This window comes from Protopterus annectens, chromosome 3.part0 (genome assembly GCF_019279795.1).
Source record: "Protopterus annectens isolate FY-2018-M chromosome 3.part0, PAN1.0, whole genome shotgun sequence".
NCBI lineage: Eukaryota > Metazoa > Chordata > Ceratodontiformes > Protopteridae > Protopterus > Protopterus annectens.
In genome coordinates this window covers 572,660,641-572,681,158 of record NC_056731.1, presented here as the reverse complement: position 1 = coordinate 572,681,158, position 20,518 = coordinate 572,660,641, and positions in this window count along the sequence as shown.

The following is a 20,518-nucleotide window of genomic DNA, read 5'->3' as shown; positions in this document are numbered from 1 at the left end:
TGGAGTGTCATATGTAACTATTGCTCAGTAGATGCAAGATATGTTGCTCTATTAACTTATTATGTGGACAACACTAATATTTGGTTACACACACTGGTGTCGTCTAGTAATTCCCAAATGCATCTGTAGTGCTGCATACGTGGGTATTCTTTCACCTGTCTGCTGATTGCAGTTTTAACAGTATAACTGGTATCTAGTTTCCCTCCCAATGCATGTTCCATGCTACAGACCTAATTATATTATCAGCTGTTCTGAGATTACATATCAGACAAGTATTCCTGGTGTCTCATATGTGAGTCCATGTCCATGTCCATGTACTGCACAATTCCGAAGGGAAATTGAGACGTATGAACAACCCTACATTCACACATGTGTATACATGGACACACACACACATACATGCACACATCCTACATGCATCAAACCCCCTCCACTCCACCAGATTGTACTTACAGAAAAAATAACCCCCCACCCCACCCACCTACATACACACACTTACAGGTGAGGTTGCACAAAGATATTACAGACAGACCTCCCATTACCCATCTGTCAACATGCATAACATATGGTACTCAACAGCATGCAGTGCAGCTATAGTCAATCCGTGCTAGCAACAGTATACATGTGTGTGGTGCATGGACTGTGTGTTAGTAGGTGATGCACCCATGTACACAGTATTGTTGTGCACCTGTTCAGTACCCTGCCATGTACTGTGCACCATACCTCACAGGTGTACACACCATTGCTGAATGCGTATTACTATGTCAATTATGTCTGCTCTGCTGCTCACAGCCCCTATGTGTTTTTCCTGACACATACCTGGGATGATATGTGGGCAAATGTCATTTGTGAATGCCTGTTGTTTGATTTACAGATGTCATCATCAGTGGTGCATGTATGAGCAATACGTTACAATTACACTGACAAATGTCAACCCTTACCATCGCTATGGGGAGTATACACACCCTTACTGATATGAAGCCCTCTTCCTTAATATGCCATGGGACCACGTTATTGCATATATTAACATTACATGAGCCTGTTATGTGACATATGTCCTGTACAATCAAATGCAGTGTCAAACAAATGTGTTAGTTGTGCTGATGCTGATTGAGATGCATACACTTCGTGGGTGCATATGTGTGCACGCCCTTATCATGATGGTTTGTTGCACCTACTGTTATGTGTACTACAGCAGTCACTATTCCTGGCAGGAGTATACTAGCATGGGCCATCTGCATTTGCCAGTATATGGTCAGTCTGCCCTACACATGTGCCCCAACTCTGCATGATAGCAAGGTCAAGTGGTCAACTCATGTGCACATCCCTTGGAGTTCATACACTGCCATCACTATTGCTGTGGAGTCAGGGTTATGTTTGCATCAATTCCTGACCCTGACTGTTTGCAGATACAGCCATTCATAGCAACATTTGGTTCCCTGCCGCAGTGCACTGTTGTGTCATGATGACACCCCCTTCTCACCTTCAGCCTTTTTGCAGATGCTTGACAACTGTGGCCTACACATGTGTGCCAGTTTGCAGTGTCCCAAACACTGAACACCACATGTAACAGCATAGTCCCAGCTAATGAATGGCAAACATACAGGTGTACACTGGCACCAGTACGGTACAGATGGGGATGGTGGGCCTGAGGTGGGGCGAGGTGTTGGTTGTGCAGCACATGTATCATACATGATACTCTCTGTAGGTTTCCAACGTGGTCTTGGTACACCAGTACACATTGCAACGCATGCCTTTTGGGGACCTCTTCTGTTATGCATACGCTACCTGTAGAGAGGCCTGGCTGATGTTTCCTGTGGTACAATTGTCACATCTGATTACCCTAACCCATGGGCCACACATTTTCAGAGTCCAGGCAATTGCTGACATAGGTACTGCACAGCCAGTACTTGCTAAACATTCCTGCCACCCCCTCAGTGTTGTGGCATGTTACTAGGCAGCCTGCATGACTGGTTTGCTACATGTGACATCATCTGTATTGGATGGCCATCTGTTTATTTCTTGCATCATCCCTGTCCCATACATCCTCGCCACATACATGACTGCACTGCTTGGCATGGATTATGAAATGGTGAGGTATTGTTACCTGTCCAGCTCATGGGTCCTACCTGTTGGGTATGGGGCCCACACCATGGCATGTAAGATGTGTGCAAGTCTCGGCTGCCTCTGTTGCAGGTAAGTGTGCACATTTGATGGCCAAACATCTTGGACAGCAGACCAATTCTTGGTGTGACATTGGGGACGTGTACTTGCTGGAAGGTGCATTTCCATGACAAATGCATACAGTCATCAGTACCTCAACAGCTGCTTCTACTATGTTTTATCTGGAGTGTGTGCACACATATGCTTCCAGTGTTTGTGAAAGTATGTATTCCCCATATTTGATGCCCTAACATACAATTCCATATTACACACTCATTGCTCATGTTAAGACCACGCTGCAGGTTGTAAGGGTTGTGGACTGCAGTATTATGATTTGCCGTAGTGTAGATCTGTAACAGTTGCCATTGTAATACTGGTATATAGCCTCCAACAAACTCAGCAAGCAAGGATCCAATAAAGGCTGTTCCTCGACTTCTGCCTGTAGGGAGATGAAAGTACTAACTCTGGTTGTCTGTTAATAAAGTAGAATTTTTTATACCTTTGGTGGCACAGTGTGTGGATTATTAACTCAAGAGGGACAGCCTTTATTAGATCCTTGCTCCCTGAGTTTATTGGTGGCTATTAGTTGGGGATTTTATTCAGCATTGTCCGTTGCAGTTTTATTGGTTAATACTGGTATATACACTGTTGTAGCACTGTATAAGGGTGATGTTTCACACATCTCTACTGTAGGCCATTTGACCCACCATTATATTCATCTCTGTGCACATATTTTGCAATGACAGGATGTAGTTATATTGCAGGAGTCTGACATACCCTTCAGATACACCATCATTGTGACCACTGTGATGCAGTGCAGTTAACAACAATAATACTTGAACGTGCATGGCATGCCTTATGGGTAGGTGTGTTAAATGTGTGCATGGAATATACCATAGCCATAATATGACCAGTGTATTGGCAAACCTGAACAAAAACCATACTCACCAGCTACAGGCTGCTGCCTTGGAGGTATACCAGAGGGACCTACATAAGTGTGTGAAAGATGTGATGTCAGCAGCCACAGCTGTGGCATTGATACAGGGTGGGTGCAGTATTACAGTACATCAACAGTACAAGCCCACAATACTACAGCTTATGCACATCTGTTTATTACTACTACGCAGCAACAGACTATATATATGTAATCTCACATATGCATGATCTAACTGTACAGATGCAGATGGATATGCAACAGTGGTCTACTGATGTGCCCTGTGGCCTTACCTGCATGCTCCTCTGCCATTGTATGGATAGCACCCACCTCCACTATACTCTCCGCCAGGTGTTGTGTGCAGGTGGGCAGGTGCCCCAAGGCTAGTAAGGAGGTCCTCAACATGTGTCAGGGGGGATGGATGGCATGACCCCCCCCAGTTGTGAGGTGATTCCCCCCCTGACTGTAGCAGCACACTGACAGACATTGCAAAGTAGGTCAGTGCAATGATGCCTGACCCGCTCATAACTGCAGTTACGCAGCCGACATCATTTACCCTGTGGACAAGATTGTTCCACAGGGCAGTCCAACCCTACTGTTCATGGGCTGTTCTGCCAAACAACACCTGGCACCAGGTGTGTAATGATGACCTCATCCTCATCCGCTGTATAAACAGGGAGTCTGTCATGGGACATCTTGCCTGAAAGAAATACAGATGGAAACAGGTCTGAGCAACTCATACAGCAACACTATCATAGTTCTTAATACACATCTCTGTCTCCCCCCACCATATCTGCAACAACAATCTGATCACACAACTCAATAGGTATGGCTACAGAATACCTACCGTTAGGACATATATCGTATTGTACCACACTTTGTGCTATGTGTTTGTAGCCATGTTCCCTGTGGGGACACTATCATTGCTGGCCTGTTATGGACAATGTCACCTGCATGCCATCGTAAGGGCCACTATGGTTCCATATATGCACGTGGTCTGATTGCTATGTGATTGCTGCACATCTACTGTTTTGTGTTATTGGGGATATCTATGCATGCTGTTGGACATGATCTGGGAATGTGTGGACTATTACTACCCACATATGCTCTATAAAAGTGACACAATAGCATGTTTAGGGAACAGTTGCCAGCAGAACCACCTCTCCCACCTCATCTGGCCATGTTACCAGGCCACATCACATGTGGGACCCACCCTGGGGCCTTCTCATCTACTGGTCCTGCACTACCTTCAGGTGGAACCACCTCAGGTGATGGTGCCCCCCTCCCGGGAGCACACACATACATGATCCTGTCACCTGAGGTCAGGTCCAGGGTCTGGTGCATAGGGAGCTCCACAGAGACTTGGGGGATGTGCTACAGCACCTTGAAGCCCTCAGTACACACTCATAGGGTCCACATGCTCCTCCTGCTCAGCCTCCAGCCCAGGCAGCTTCAGGGCTGTGTAGCTGATGTTGTGACTGGCAATGGGTGACAGCCTTGTTCCCATTGTTTCCATTGTTTCCATATGGGGCTCATGGGCTTTCACATTGCAGATGACACTCTCCATCCAGGGTGTTTACCCACCACATGTGTCATATACCACCCAAGTAGGTTGTCTTCTCTATCTTCCAACCCAACCCACCTAAACAAATATACCTGTTATCCTTCCCCAAATTCCCAATCCCACCCTCACAAACAAGGGCAATGTGGTCCCAACATGGAGTTCACATGTGACATAGCTATCCATGTTGCACACACTGCTGTATATATGCGTGTGTATTGATATGTGTGATGTTCCCTCACACATATAGCATGCAGCACTGTGATGCAAAACTAGGGGACATGTATTTCTATACGTGTGTGTGTGTGTGTGTGTGTGTGTGTGTGTGTGTGTGTGTGTGTGTGTGTGTGTGTGTGTGTGTGTGTGTTTGTATATATGTAGACACACACACACACACACACACACACACATATATAAATATATATATATATAAAATGAGTTGTGTGTGTATATATATATATATATATATATATATATATATGTATATATATATATGGGTTCACTTTATAACATCGAAATACTGAAATGTCGAATTTCAGTATCTCAAAGCTATAAAGTGGAATGTTAAAAATAGCAAACGTTCATAATCGTGAATTTGACGTATGTCGAAAATATGTCGAATTCGCAGTTATGAAGTTGCGCTACATAATGTCCGGGTTTGTGTTTTGTTGGTGCGCGGTGCCGTGTTTGGATGTAGGTGTTATGTCAGGTAAGTGAGTGTTTTGTAAGGGTTTTGAGTGGGAGTTAGAGTGTGTGTGAGGGATTGGAGAATGTGTGAGTGAGCTTTTGTGTTGTGTTTGTGCGATCTCTGAGTTAGTATATATAAGTAGGGGATGTGGGGGTGCAGCAGGCGCCCTGCTTATGTGTGTTTGAGTTGTGTATGTGTGTTGTTTTTTTGTTTATGTTGTGATGTCGGTGTTGTGTTGTATGTTTAGTGTAGTGTGTGCGGTGTTTTCGGTTATGTGGTTTCGCGGTTTTGTTTGTCGGTGTTTTGTGGATTTGGTTTTATAGTCTCGAGATACTGAAATTCGATATTTCAGCATTTCGAGGTTATAAAGTGAATATAGATATATATATATATATATATATATATATATATATATATATATATATATATATATATACATATAAATACATATAGGTATCTCTATATCTGTAGCCACATATATATATATATATATATATATATATATATATATATATATATATATATATATATATATATATACATATATACTCTCTCTCTCTCTCTCTATATATATATATATATATATATATATATATATATATATATATATGGGGTGCATTCAGACTTCAGGTCCACACTCTCTAACTCTCTTTCCTACACAGCTGCACTGTTCTGCCTTGCTACAACACAGGCAGGTGCCACATGTGGACACAGCCTAACGTTAAGGGGGTATATATAGGGACAGATTGCAGGTAAGTCTATTACACATCTATGGCATTTCTGCATGCTACATTACACGTTAACTTGACTGTCCTGCAAGTGGTAGGCTCTGGAACCCACGTGTCCATCATAATGGCATTACTTCCATCACCAGCTATTGGCCACACTAATATACATGTTTTGCATTACACAACACACAATATGATTTTATTTATTTTATTTTACATTTGTTTACCGGGATAGTCCAACTGGATACATGTCCATTTTCACTGGGATAGTCCGACTGGATACATGTCCATATTCAGCGGAGGCTCGAGGAGAAAAGCTCCACATACACAAACCTACATAGATTACACAGAAGTTAGCAAACAATTATAAAAACAAAGTGATTATATACAATGGCTTAATAGTGTTCCCTGTTAGGGACTCACAATTCTCATGGACAGACAAAATTAAAAGTAAGAGACATCAGATTGGAAGCAGAGCTTGGTGACATAGTTACAAGTTATGATAATTACAGAATATGCTTTCAGTTTATAACTTAATCAGGGTTGTACATGGGCATAGCCAATTCACTTTGAGATACTGTTTGAGGTTTTTTTTTGAAGAGACTTTTGGATGATTGTAGGGTTATATAGTATGGCAATGAATTCCAGGTTTTGCAAATGAGGTTGGCAAATAGGGATTCACCAGAAGAGTTATTAGCTTTATGGGTTTGGAACAATAGTTTATCGGCTGACCGTAGGGATCTCAGGTTGCTATATGGCTTAATAATATTTTTAAGTGATGTATCCTCAAGGTGGTACAACATTTTGTGCACTATTAAGAGTTGATTGAATTGAATTAAGCTGGGCAGTTCTAGCCATTCTAGTTGTTTAAGGTTCTGGCAGTGGTGGGTTCTATAGGTGGAGCCAGTGGCGAATCTGGCAATATGTTTGTAGCTATGGGACGGCTTACCTAGTTTGGATTTGTTGAGGTTTGAGAGTACAGGCGAGGCATATAAAAGAGTAGAGAGTAGGTGTGATCGGGCAATTGCAGTCCTAGCCAGTGGGGTTAAAATATCTTATTTCTATACAGTGATCCAAGCTTCTTATTGATGATCTGTATGGTTTACAAGATGATGGCTTATATCTTGTCAGTCAGTGCTGATCTGCAAAGTTGATGGGTATAGCCCACTACCCACAGGGACAGACACTATTGTCCATATAAGTTGTTCAGCTGGACATCATTACAACAACACCTGATGGCACATATAAATCATTCCACATCATCTATCCCATTATTATGGACCAAGTACTACATTCAATTACATGCATATATACTTCACATACCGGTTGTGGGAATGATGTCTATTCTGGATAGTTTGCTGGATGGATGTTTTTTTTGTTGTTGTTGTGTTTTGTTTTTGTTTTTTGTTTTTTTTTTTTTTGCGTTGGCTTTCACTCTCTCTCTCTGTCTCTCTCTCTGTCTCTCTCTCTATCTCTATCTATCTATCTTGGTCTCTCTCCAGTAAATGGATTGAACTGCTTTGAATAGATTGCAACATGGATTTTGTAGGTGATGCACATGATCAGGTGATGGCCTCTGCACTAGTCAGTGTCCTCCACTTGCTACCTGCATGCAGCATGCTGTGTAGTACTTCCAATTACCACTGTCATGACAACCCACTACTATAAATCCCTACATCATGTGGGTGTGGTCCCTTTATCTTTCCTGTATGGAGGACATCATTCCTGTGTGTGGGCAGCAGTGTTACAGACAGCAGGTAGCAATACCTCTTACAAGAGGACTAGCAGACTCAGGCCAGTTACATATTTGTATAAGGTTCCAGAACTACAGACAGAGTGTGAGTAGTGTTGTTATATGTGTTGTATAGCACCAGTGTTACAGGGTTAGTGTGTACATACTTTTTTAACATGGAATGTAGTCTGTCTTCATAGCTCTCAACTGTGGGCCTATCCACATGATGGCCAGACGTGTGCCTGTTATGTTTTGTCTGTCCACCACACAAATCGTGTGTCAGATATATCACTAGCATTGTGTGTGTTGAATGCTATCAGAACATGGCTACTTCTATTTGTGTTTCTGACTTCATATTCTTGAATAAGGGTATGTTGCAGACTATCCTGTAACACCAGCAACTTACATAGTGTATAACAACGCTATTTCATATATGGGCCTGTGTTCCGGCCTCTGTCCTCCACCTAAATACCAGGCTTTGTCTATATGACATGCAGTAAGGGGTTGCTATGCAGTGGCCTGTGATTATGTTGTGCTGCCATGCCTGCCATCATTCCAGTGCTGTTGTGGCCCCCACACATATTGTGTGTTAGGGTTCATATATATGTGGGCTTCAGCTGCACAAAACATGTGTGCCCTTCTGCAGTCCAGAGGTTAGTGTAAGTAGCATTGTTATATGGCCCTGTAAGTCAGTCTATGGGGGAGGGGTATACACCATATATAACCTAGGTTGTTACAACATGTGAGGGATATCAGTAGTAAACCACCTTAAGGTATATGGCTGTGCATTACCATACATTTCATCTTGGGATCATTGGTGGCCTATTGCTTACTGCCATACAGACTGTTCTGTTTGTCAGTGTGATTGTGATGTTTTCAGTTATGCATTATGTTACAGATACATACCATTGTGTCAACTTAAGTCTTTTCCCCCTAGAATTTGAGTACAGAGTGTAATTAGAGGCTGCTGGACTATACATCTGCATTATTTACTTTTGATTGATTGCTATCCTCTGGCCCAGTCTGTCTTTACTGTTGTACTACTTGAAGGCCTTGGCATGGACAGCGACATATGTTATGCTTTTGGATTACTGTATAAAATGATCTGCTTGAGAGTTGCATTAATCAGTTAGTATGTATTTCAAAGCCTTAACAGCTATATGACATGGCATATACAACTGTAATAGTACAAAAATAAAACTTTCCTATGTATGCAAACCTGTGTATGGTGTCATATCCATTGACTTCTCTGTGGGTATATATTTCAGGCAACAGTTGTCTTTTGTATGAGTGACTCATACACTGTCTATTTGAAAAGGTGGCAACTATAGGAATACTGTCTGTTCAATATGCTGTGCACCCTCTAAATATGTATCTTCCTATACATATCTATGTATGTGTATATGTAGTTACATATATATGTATCTGTATATATATATATATATATATATGTGTGTGTGTGTGTGTATATGTATCTTTTGAATGTTTATTGCTTCCACATTGTACATTCCCTATGGTAGCCAGACTGTACTGCATGATGTGTTATATACCATCCTGACATCATACAGGTGGGATGGATTACTGTTAATATCTTGTGGCCATGTTGTGTAGGGTCCTGTGTATGGGACTTGCAACAGTTGGTATTGTGTTGCAGGGCAGATCTGTTTCACTCTGGGGGAGGGGGTGATATCAATACTTACAAGACGTATATATATATATATATATATGTGTGTGTGTGTGTGTGTGTGTGTGTGTGCACACACACACACACATATATATTTCTATATATATATATATATATATATATATATATATATATATATATATATATATATATATATACATATAATATATATATATATATATATATATATATATATATATATATATATATGTATGTATAAATACATTTCCTGTACTGTTGAATGACTGTGCTGGATGATATGTTTGTGAAAACATGAGGGTTATGTATATCTGATATGGCTTAGTGGTAAATCACTTTGGCTATGGTGTGCATGGTCCTGAGTTCAAGACTTGCAAAGGCTGTTTATTTTGTTCCTGGGCAGAACAAGGGCCATTGGATACAGAGTGATTAAGGCACTGTTAAGCAGTTGTAAGCGGGTTTGTGTGGGTTTGCGCAGAGGTAAGCACTGCTAACTTCTGGTTACAGTTTCTTATACTGATTTAGCTCTTCAATTGCTTAACCTGTGTAGGCATTGCTTACCCCCGTGCAAACAAGCTTAAACCCGCTTACTGCTGCTTAAAAGTGCTTACTCCTGCTTACCCCCATTCTTTAAAGAAATGAAAAAGGGTTGATAGGAAAGTGATGAAAAAGGGGCACAAAGAGGGAAAGACAGTAGGGAAAATAGCTAGGGATGTGGAGGACGGGTGTAGGGAAGGTCCATAGCTGCTCATTTCTTCTACATCAACAGCTGTGCATATACAGTGATTTGGAGGTAGATTTGGAGGTAGATTTGGCCCTCATACCCCTGAGAAAGGACAACAATAATATGTTGTGAAGCCATTTAGACCAGATTACATGTGTTCAGTGGACACATGTGAGAAATGGACAGCTATGTATGGGGCAAGATGTTTTGGGGGGGGAACAGATTGCCCTTTTTTTCTTTTTTAAGTTGAGAGTAGGATGTTGGGGAGGGATAGTAGGTATATTTTGGAAGGTAGATTGGGTAGGATAACAGACAAGATAGACTAGACAGCATACAGGGGGATAAACAACTTGGATAAGGAGGGGTGTTTGGAAGTCGGAAGCCCATGAGTCCCCTAGTGGAAAGAGTGGGAAAGAGGTCCCCACCCAAGGGCATTCATCATTGCACCTTCACAGCCCCAAAGGTGCCAGTGCTGGGGGTTGAGTAGGAGGGCCAGGCTGACCCTCTAGTTGCCACATGCGGCCCTCAAGCTGGCATAGCAGATCTCCAAACGCCTTGCGGAGCTCGCTATGCACCATACTCCAGACCTAGCAATGGGTAACAGTGTCCTGTCCGTGCCCACTCCTGGGGGTGCAAACCCCATCCCCTGAGGTGTTTCCACCTGAAGGTGGTGCAGGACTAGCGGACACGGAGGTGCTGGGGTGGGACCCAGATGTGCTGGTGCCCAGTGCCATGGGCAGATGAGGTGGGAGAGATGGGTCCGCTGAGGCTGACCTTCCCAAATGTGCTATGGTATTTCAATTTTACAACATATGTGGGTTAGTAATAGTCAACACATTTCAGGATTAGGTATAACAGCATGCATAGATATTCCCATGAACCCAAAACACCAGATATGAAAAAGTTGCACAGCATACAGAACACATGCATATATGGAACCACAGTGGCCATTACAACAGCATGCAGGTACATTGATGGCAGCAATGTGGGAGTATTTCAACATGGCACATGCATAGAAACAAATTTAAATATTTATCACACAATAGGACATATGGCCCAGCAGTAGATTTAATAGAGCACATACCAATTGAGTTGTGTATTTAATTTATTGTTGCAGATATGGTGGGAGGGAGAGAAAGATGTCAATTAACAATGTGTATATCCCTGTTGTTCTCATAACTTTCCTAGTTATTGCTGTGATCTGTACCTTACAGGTTTTATTACACTACACTATGGCCTTAGTTTGGACAGTGGTATGGATGTAGACAACTATATACATGAACTGAGTTTAACCTGCAGTATATACCTCTTACCTGGTATACCTGTGGAGGTATTGTTTGTTAACACTACCTGACTGTTTCTACACATATTGCCAGATTCAAAGTTGATGCTATGCACATTCCTGTCCATCTCTTATTGCACACACTCTGGGCATGTCTTGACAACATGCAGGTGAAATCGGGACATATTTTGACTATTGCCCTCATAAATCTTTGGTGAGTTGTACAATGGCAGATTTGTTTTCATAGACATTTTACAAATATTTACAGGCCTGACAGTCAGCTATATGACATTAAATGCTGCCTACATGTCAGAGATTAGCACACCGATATGCCAGGGGGACAGGGTAACAGCCAGCAGATATGCGTCAATTAATTGGATATTCTGGATAAATCTGTACACTTGTGGGGTATTTTTCTGCACACAGCTTACTACCACTCCCAAGATTCGAACCATGGCTGTGTCTGCTAAAAATGAAACAGTGTACATCACAGTTGAGTGTGCTATATAAATATTGCTGTGTATCTTTTCTCTGATTTCTGTCTATAAGTCTCCTGTGGTTTTACAATCTGACCTTGTATTTAGAACACTCTTATACAGGGTTTCCTAGACAGTCTTATTATGTAACACAGTGTGGATGACAGTGATGAGTAATACCTTATTATTCAGAGCAACTGCAACACTTACAATGCCGTACAATACCAGAGTAAACAGTACCAGTCCAGGATTTCAATCTTTTATTTCTAGGCACAGTTTTTGTATCTGACAGACCTGTGGGGGGAATGTTTGTTAGCACTACCTGACAATTGCCACCCATATTACTAGATTCTGCATTATTATTATGCACATACGTCCCACTCTGTTACTGCACACACTCTGGTCACAGCTTCACAACATGGGTTGGAGATGGGACATACTTTGCTTATTACTCACATAACATTTTGAGGAGTTGCTAGGTTTGTTCTTATAGATGTCTGACAATCATTTGTATGTCATTATATGCTGCCTAACCGTCTGGCATCATCCCACTGATTTACCAGGAGTATAGGGTGACAGGCAGTGGATATGTGCCAATTAAATGGACATTCTGGACATTTTTGTAGAGTTTTGGGGTATGATTCTGCATACAGCTTACTACCACTCCCAGGATTCGAACCATGGCTGTGTGTGCTAAAAATACAACAATTCACGTCTCAGTTGAGTGTGCTATTTGGATTATGTTGTCTATCTTTTTATTGTTTTCTGTCTAAGTCTCTCTCAGTTGTACAATATGACCTCTTGTGATTACAACAATCATATACATTAATTTCTACACATTTTATTTATGTAGCACCGTGTGGGTAACAGTGCTTAATACAACAGTACTATTAAGAGATTGCAACACTACATTACTGTATGATACCAGAGTAAACACAGGCAGTCCAGCAGTTAGACCTTGATTGTCAGGCTGTTAAACTTTTATTTACATACAACCTATATGAGACTCTTCCTGACATATGGTCTGGTGTATTCAGTACATGCCTTAAACAATACAGGTTTTATACTGGCAATTAACTTTCTACTACTTTTAGATTTCTTTCTTATGACAGTACGTGCAAGAGTATTACTAACCTGCCTCGCAAAGCAACCTCTGCAATCTACAGGCGTGGGCTTCCCGGTTCACAGTCCGCTCATCTGCCACTTTCAAAGACATAAGGGGAATATTTAGCCATACCTATCTATAATATACATGAGCTGGCAATTATTAAACAGATAGTAGACTGATACTTACACACTGCTGGGACATCCCCGTCCACCTAGCCTCTTGGATCCACTGATCCAAGAACTCCCTCTTTCTTCATTTCAGGTCAACATAGTGATGCCTGACCTGCTCAGCAGTTCGAGGTATGCCAGTGGCATTGGTGAGGTCATGGGCAAGATGGTCCCAGGCTTCCACTTTATATTGGGAACCCTGGTACTGGCCCTGCAGCAGTCCCTGGTCATGGTCTTTAACAAGGAGCCCTGCCATGACTTTGGACTCCTGGATGCTCCAGTGCTGTGCCCGGAAGTGCACTCCTTCTCCCACACCAGTCATAATGTCATAGTGCCTACAGGAGGAAGCTGCAACCAGTTATGAGATGTATTCCCACCTGTTGGGTTTAAATAGGGCTGATTTCCTGCACATTGCCATGATTGGACATTTTTGAAAATGCTAAGCTATGGGCAAACCTGCTTAACTAAGATTGGCATTGCTTAAAGGGGTAGACCAATGGGCAAACTGATTTAGCTGGCCTAAACATTGCTTACACCTAGTAAGCAGGGCTGTGCAAATTTTTAATTTGCATGCTATTTGCTTTTTGGCATTGATTTATTATTCATGACGTGTTAGAAATGTGTTTGGTATCCATGATTCATGTGTATGTACACTGTATGGGATCCTTGTGTTTATTAGGGGATTTCAACACTTTATTACAATGACACCTCACATCTGGACTTAATGCAGTACTCCAGTTCACATATTTATGTTATGTAGTAGGTTATATAACATAAAACTGTATATAGATTCCTTTCACATGTTAAGTTTAATATTCCTATAGTGAGGATCTGTTTGGTGATACCTCAGTCTTATGTACTGCTGTGATGGCTTACTGGTTAACTACTGTGACTATAGTGTACAGGGTCTTGGATTCAAGACCTACAAGGAATGTTTATTTTGTTGCTGGGCAGAACAGCGGCTGTTGCATACAGAGTGATTAAGGCACTTTAAAGCAATTGTAAGCAGGTTTGCACAATGGTAAGCAATGCTAACTTCTGGTTAAATATGCTTACACAGAGTTAGCTTCAATATTGCTTAACCTGTGTGTGCATTGCTTACCCCGGTGCAAACAGGCTTATATCCACTTAATACTGCTTACAAGTGCTTACACCCACTTAACAGTGCTTACTCCCATTTACACCCGCATAATTTAGACAGAAATGTAAAATAGTTCTTGAGAAGGTGGTGGATTTGGACACTCTTATGGATTTATCATTTTACACATTATACCTTCAATTTGTATCCCTGATTCATGTGTACATATATTGTATGGGGCACTTGTGTTTATCTGTGGATTTTACAAAATTATTACAATGACACTTTACATCTGCATTTAATGCAGCACTCCAGTTCACAAATATATGTTATTTAGTAGGTTATGCAACAAAAAATATTGTTCATAAAGTGATTTGACATGGAAAATGAAATGTACTGGAGTGAGACTCGAACTGGGAATGACTGCTTGTAAGGCGAATGCTCTAACCACTACACTGTTGCAGTACTGCTTCATTTGCATATATCTTGATATTTGTCTTCTTGTACCATTTAAGCTGCAGTATACGTAGTTAAGCAATGGGAAAACACGTGCACCTACGGTTAAATTTTATCTGCTTGATAAAAAAATTTACTTGTTTATATTATTATATTTTAACTATTGTTCTTATAAACTTGGGGGTTGTTGCTAGGCATATGCAACACCCTATGAGCAGTCCCGCTCATTGTTATAGCTAAACTGCAGTTCTTGATTGCAAGGGCATGTATATTGTGAGAGTTCTGCTGTCAGACATGCCCCCTGCACTCCTCTAGGCTCCGTGTCTGTTTAGGAGCTCAGGCAGCACACCTTCATTACTATGCAAGGCACGCTGCCATGCTGCTCCTAAATGGACGCTTCCATGCAGGACTAAGCTAGTCTTGCAAGGAAGATTATTGAATTCGGGGGTATATGTCTGCAAAATTCCTCATAATTATTTATGCTGAATATTATCATAGGCTTTACTTATGTCTTCTATCATAATCTTTGCATCTACATTTTTATTTATATCATCAACTATTTCTCTTATTATCCATAATAACTCTTGACTTCCTTTTCATTTTCTTCCAAATACATTTTGGCCATATATTTTACCCATTTTTGTAATGTTGTTATTATTCTCATAAAATTTTTATAATTCGTATTAATCAGTGTTATAGGTCTCCAGTTTTTTATCTCCTCTTTATTTCCTTTATTAATATACATTTTATAACTCCTGTACATATCTTGTCTCTTTATTTCCAGTTTCTAACCAATCATTCATAACTTCTATAAAACTTATTTTTTGCCACTCTTTCATTTCTTTACATATATATATATATAAGATTCTGACCAGTGCTTGGGGAGCGCACAAATAGTCCTTTTTAGGACTCACACATAGCAAAAGAACCGAAGATCTGTTCAACAAGAAGGACAACGGAGATCAACACCACCGCGAAACACCGAAGGACACAACAGCAGCAGCTCTTCCCAGAGCCCATTGTGTCCATACACAAAACAGCTCTTTTCAGAGCTCACGTGGATCTGCACCTTACACCAAACAGCTCTTCTCAGAGCTCACAGTACACCAAACAGCTCTTCTCAGAGCTCACAGAGATCTGCAAAAGCTCTGGTAAGAGCAACCAGAGACACATTGAAGAATAAAACAAAAAAAGTTCTTATTAGAGCTACCACCAACACCTGAACGGGCATTCAAAACACAAATCGGCCCCTCTCAGAGCTCACAGAAATCTGTATCAGCTTCGGTAAGACCAGCCGGAGGCACAGCACAGCTTCGGTGAACCAAACAAAACAGTTCTTTTAGAACTACGCATCTGCCGAAGGGCATTCTAAACACAAAACAGCTCTTCTCAGAGCTCATAGAGATCTGTAACAGCTCTATATAGAGCTCCAGCTGCCCACAGGGCTAAAACAGCTCTTTTTAGAGCTAGCTCCACCACCGACTACACGTAGAAATCTGTTCACCATTTAGGATCGAGTGAAAAGCTTTGTAAAATTTACATATATATATATCATATTCAATTCCATCCAATCCTGTTGCAGAATTCATGTTAATATCTTTTAGAATTTAATTCAATTCTTTCATAGTTATTTTTTGTTCTAAATACTCATTATCTACATTATTTAATTTTTCACCTTTATAAATTTGTTCTATGATTTCATATCTTTTAACAAATAATTCCATTACATAATCTTTATTTCATATATTCCTTCTTGCTGTTTAATTTGCTTACCTTCCTTATTTTTTAATTCTCTTATTATTTTTCCTTCTTTTATCATTTTACTCAAATATGGTGCCACTTTTTCTTTTCTTGTAAACAATATATTTGTTTGCATAACACATTGTTAATTTTAATTTGATTCATGTCATATGTCTCTCTTTCTTTTTCATAAATAAAAAGGAATTTCCCTTCTCTGCTAAGTCGTTAAATGTTTCTTGACTTAATATCTTATATGTCTGTTTTTCTTTTCTTCCTTATACATTCTAAAAATACTTTTTTATATTTCTCTTTAAAAATAAGCCACCAAAGAGTCTAATTCTCATAAAATTCTCTCATATTCATATGATTTTTTTCCATAATTCCATAAGTTCTTTTTTTTCTTCTAAATCTAATTCCCTTTCATCAATTCTCTTTATTCCTTTTCCTGGTCTTATATGTTTTTTATTTTCCTGTACTTTAACCCATATAGCCACATGATCTGAAAATCCAGCATATTTAATTCCTTTTTTATAACTTTTATTAGATATTACAGAATAACCAGTTTCTGTCCAAATTCCATTCTTTTTGTATGTCTAGTGGTTATTCTCCCATACACATAACTTTCCACTTCTCATAATTTTTTTACTTATTTTTAACATCACAATTTCTCTTATTTTTCTTATATTACAATTAAAATCATCCACCACCATAATGTCCATATTTACACAAACATATTCAAGAATATTTTTAATACCCTCTCTCTCTTTTTTGTTACATATACATATAAATCTATAATTCTATTCACGTATTTTTCCATCTCAAGTCTATTACCATAATTCATCCTAGTTCCATTATGGTTACATCTACTATTTTAATGCTTTATTGACATAATATATGTATTCCCGAGCATGTTTCTTTCCCCATGTTCCAAATTAGTGCACCATTCCAAAATGTTTCAGTTTGTGTTCTTTCTTCCTCTGTTAATAATCTGATATCTTCTAAAACAATAACATGTGCATCTACTGCAGCACACCATTGTAATATACATATTCTCCTCTTAATATTTTTCATACTGTTCACATTTAAATCTAATATTTTCAACTTTTAAGAACAGTTACTTATGTTTACCCTTCCTTTCTTATTTTCTCTAAGCATTATATTTTTGAATTTTCTTTTCCTTCTTTAACTCTTTTCCCCATCAAATTAATTTTATTTCTTACTGTGCACCAGTCAGCTTCTTTCTCACTTGTCTCCTCTATTTCTTTTTCCTTGTTACTTTTTTAACTTCATGTATAAGCTCTTTATCAGTCACATATTTTTGTACATTTCTTGTATAACACATTTTTCTATCTCTTTCTCCTGTATAACTTCATTTTCAATTTCTTGCACATTCATCCCACATTCTAGCCATGAATGACCAGTATTCATTCCTTTTGTTTCAAAAAATTCTGTTTTACCACATAAATAACATATTTTATTATCATATTCATTAATTAAATGATATTTTTTCCACACAAATAACTTTGGTTGACCCATGTATTTCACAAAACCCCTTTTACAGTGAACATTATTATTACTAGGTACATGCATAACGTTAGCATTTTCCATTTTCAGTATTACTCCACATTCCCATCCTCAGTCCATAGTCCTCTTTCATCATATATTTTTGTAGTGTCCATTACTTCTTTACAAATAGTTAACAAATGTTCTTTCAATTCTTTTGCTTCAGTTCTAAACTGAATCCTTATTCTTTTTTCTTGCTTGTCTGTAAAAAGCTTGCACCACATATTCTGACCATGGATAAATATGCACCCAAAATATTTCCGAGGCCTGCCCAGTCTCAAATATCACATCACAAAAGTCTCTTTATTAATTAAAATAAATACTCTTTCCTCTTTTGCTTTGACACCCAGAGGTACCATGACAGAGTCCCAGACCTCATGCCTGTCCAAACTTTCTTATTTTTTATTGCTCACACATACTGTATACTGTTTTTTTTTTTTTTGCTTCTATTATTTCTTCTTTCTTTTTTGCTCCTTCTCCAACAGTTCCTGCATAGGTTTTATCTCTGGAACTTTTTCTGGCATAGTCTCTTCTTCTCTTTTATATATTTATTTATTTATTTAATTTATTTGCAGTTTGTTTACCAGGATGGTCCATTGGGCCACCAGGAGCCTGTTTTCAATGGAGTCCTGGGGAGAAAAGCTCCAAAACACAATGTTAACAAATTACAAGTATTACAGAAATAAAGAGTTACAAAAATATGAGATAATTTAGAATTTTTCATGTTACAAGTTGAAAACGTTGGCATTTGGAGGACAAATACAATTAAAAGTTTCAAGTTAAAAAGTTGAAACACTGACATTTGAAGGAGTAGCAATAAATATGATACAGTAAAAGTGTTAACACCAAAAGTTAGGTTTTTTATAAAGCATCTAATTCCTATGGTTTCTACTAAGAGTATTAAGGCTATGGGACTATAACACAGGTGTATCAGCTGAAAGAAACTAACTTCTTCTTCTGGTTTTTCCATGATGTGGCTAAATGAAATTGCTGCTCCACTTTCTGGCTCACTTTATTTTATGATTTCTTCCAAATAATCATCCTGCAACCCCCACCCTGATTGGAGGGTTGTAATTATGCATTTTTCAGAGGTAGCTGTCTCTCTTTCAAACCATTTCCTCTGAAAGTCTTCATCTGAATCTATCTCAGTTACAGCTACAATCTCTTTATTCCCCAATGTCACTATTATTTCTGCACCCACATCATCAGAAAAAAGAAAAAAAAAACTTCTGGTAGCGATTCTATTATTTCAACTAATTTTTCAGCAACTTTCACTCCATTTTCAGCAAAAGCTGAATCAGCCATGTTTTTCCCCTGTTCCTCCTGGCTGCTTCTGTGCCTGGACAGGAAACAGGAAGTCAGGATGTTTAACACACAAAGTATTCCCCTGACTACCAAGTGTAAGGGAAGTTCCATGATCCTATGACCAAATATCACTCTGGGTCTCCCCTCAAAACAAGTCACTAGCCTAGTGTGACTAACCTGCTAAACTTAGGATAAATAAAATACATGAATAATAAGTACAGTGCAGCTGAGATGTTCCACAAAAGTTTATGACAATATGTTACATGTATAAAGTATGATGTCAATTGCAACACATTTAGAGTATTAGATGCCTTAAAAATAACTTCCAACTTGTGTTGTAACTTGAGCATTCCTGTTTTGTTAGTTGCTTTTATGTAACCTGTAATGTCATTCAGGAGAACTTCATATTTTTGTCTATTTGCTATAAACTTGTATTGTCCATGAACCCTGACCAGACATAAAAATGACACCAAAATTGCAATGAAATCAAATTTGTCAATAAATTATATAAACATGTTAACTTCAAACCTATGTGAATGAAATACATGTTATATACATATATCATGTTTAGATACAGTAGTCTAGCTCTTCACCCTTACATATCCCCTCCCTCACCACCTCCATCTACTGATCATATCAATCATGTCCTTCCTAATAGCTTCCTGTTTTACCCACTAAATCCTAAATCTGATCCAAACCTACCCATCAGCTATTTTACTGACCCTACATTATAATTTAATTCCCCCTCCCCTTTTAGTCCAAGCTCAGATAAAAAAATCACTCCATTACAAAACAGTCTTTATTTTCAATACACTTTATAGACGTGAACTACAAACCTCTGTAAATGAAATACATGTCATCTACACATATCATACTCAATTACTACACAGCTATACACTGACAGGTGGATTCACTACTGCTCACTCACAAACACAAATTAAGCAGCTACCATTCTTATCAATTTAGCTACTTTCCATTCATTCATAAAGCCAATATAACATCCAGGGCAGCATTTTAATACCTCATACTCCTACCTTCCTCCTTGATTTAGGAAAGAAATGGAGGAAATGGCAATGTCCCAGTAGGAGACCTATTGCCCCAAACTCTCAATAGGCTAACCAAATAGCAACCTGTTTCCCTATGTTCTTTC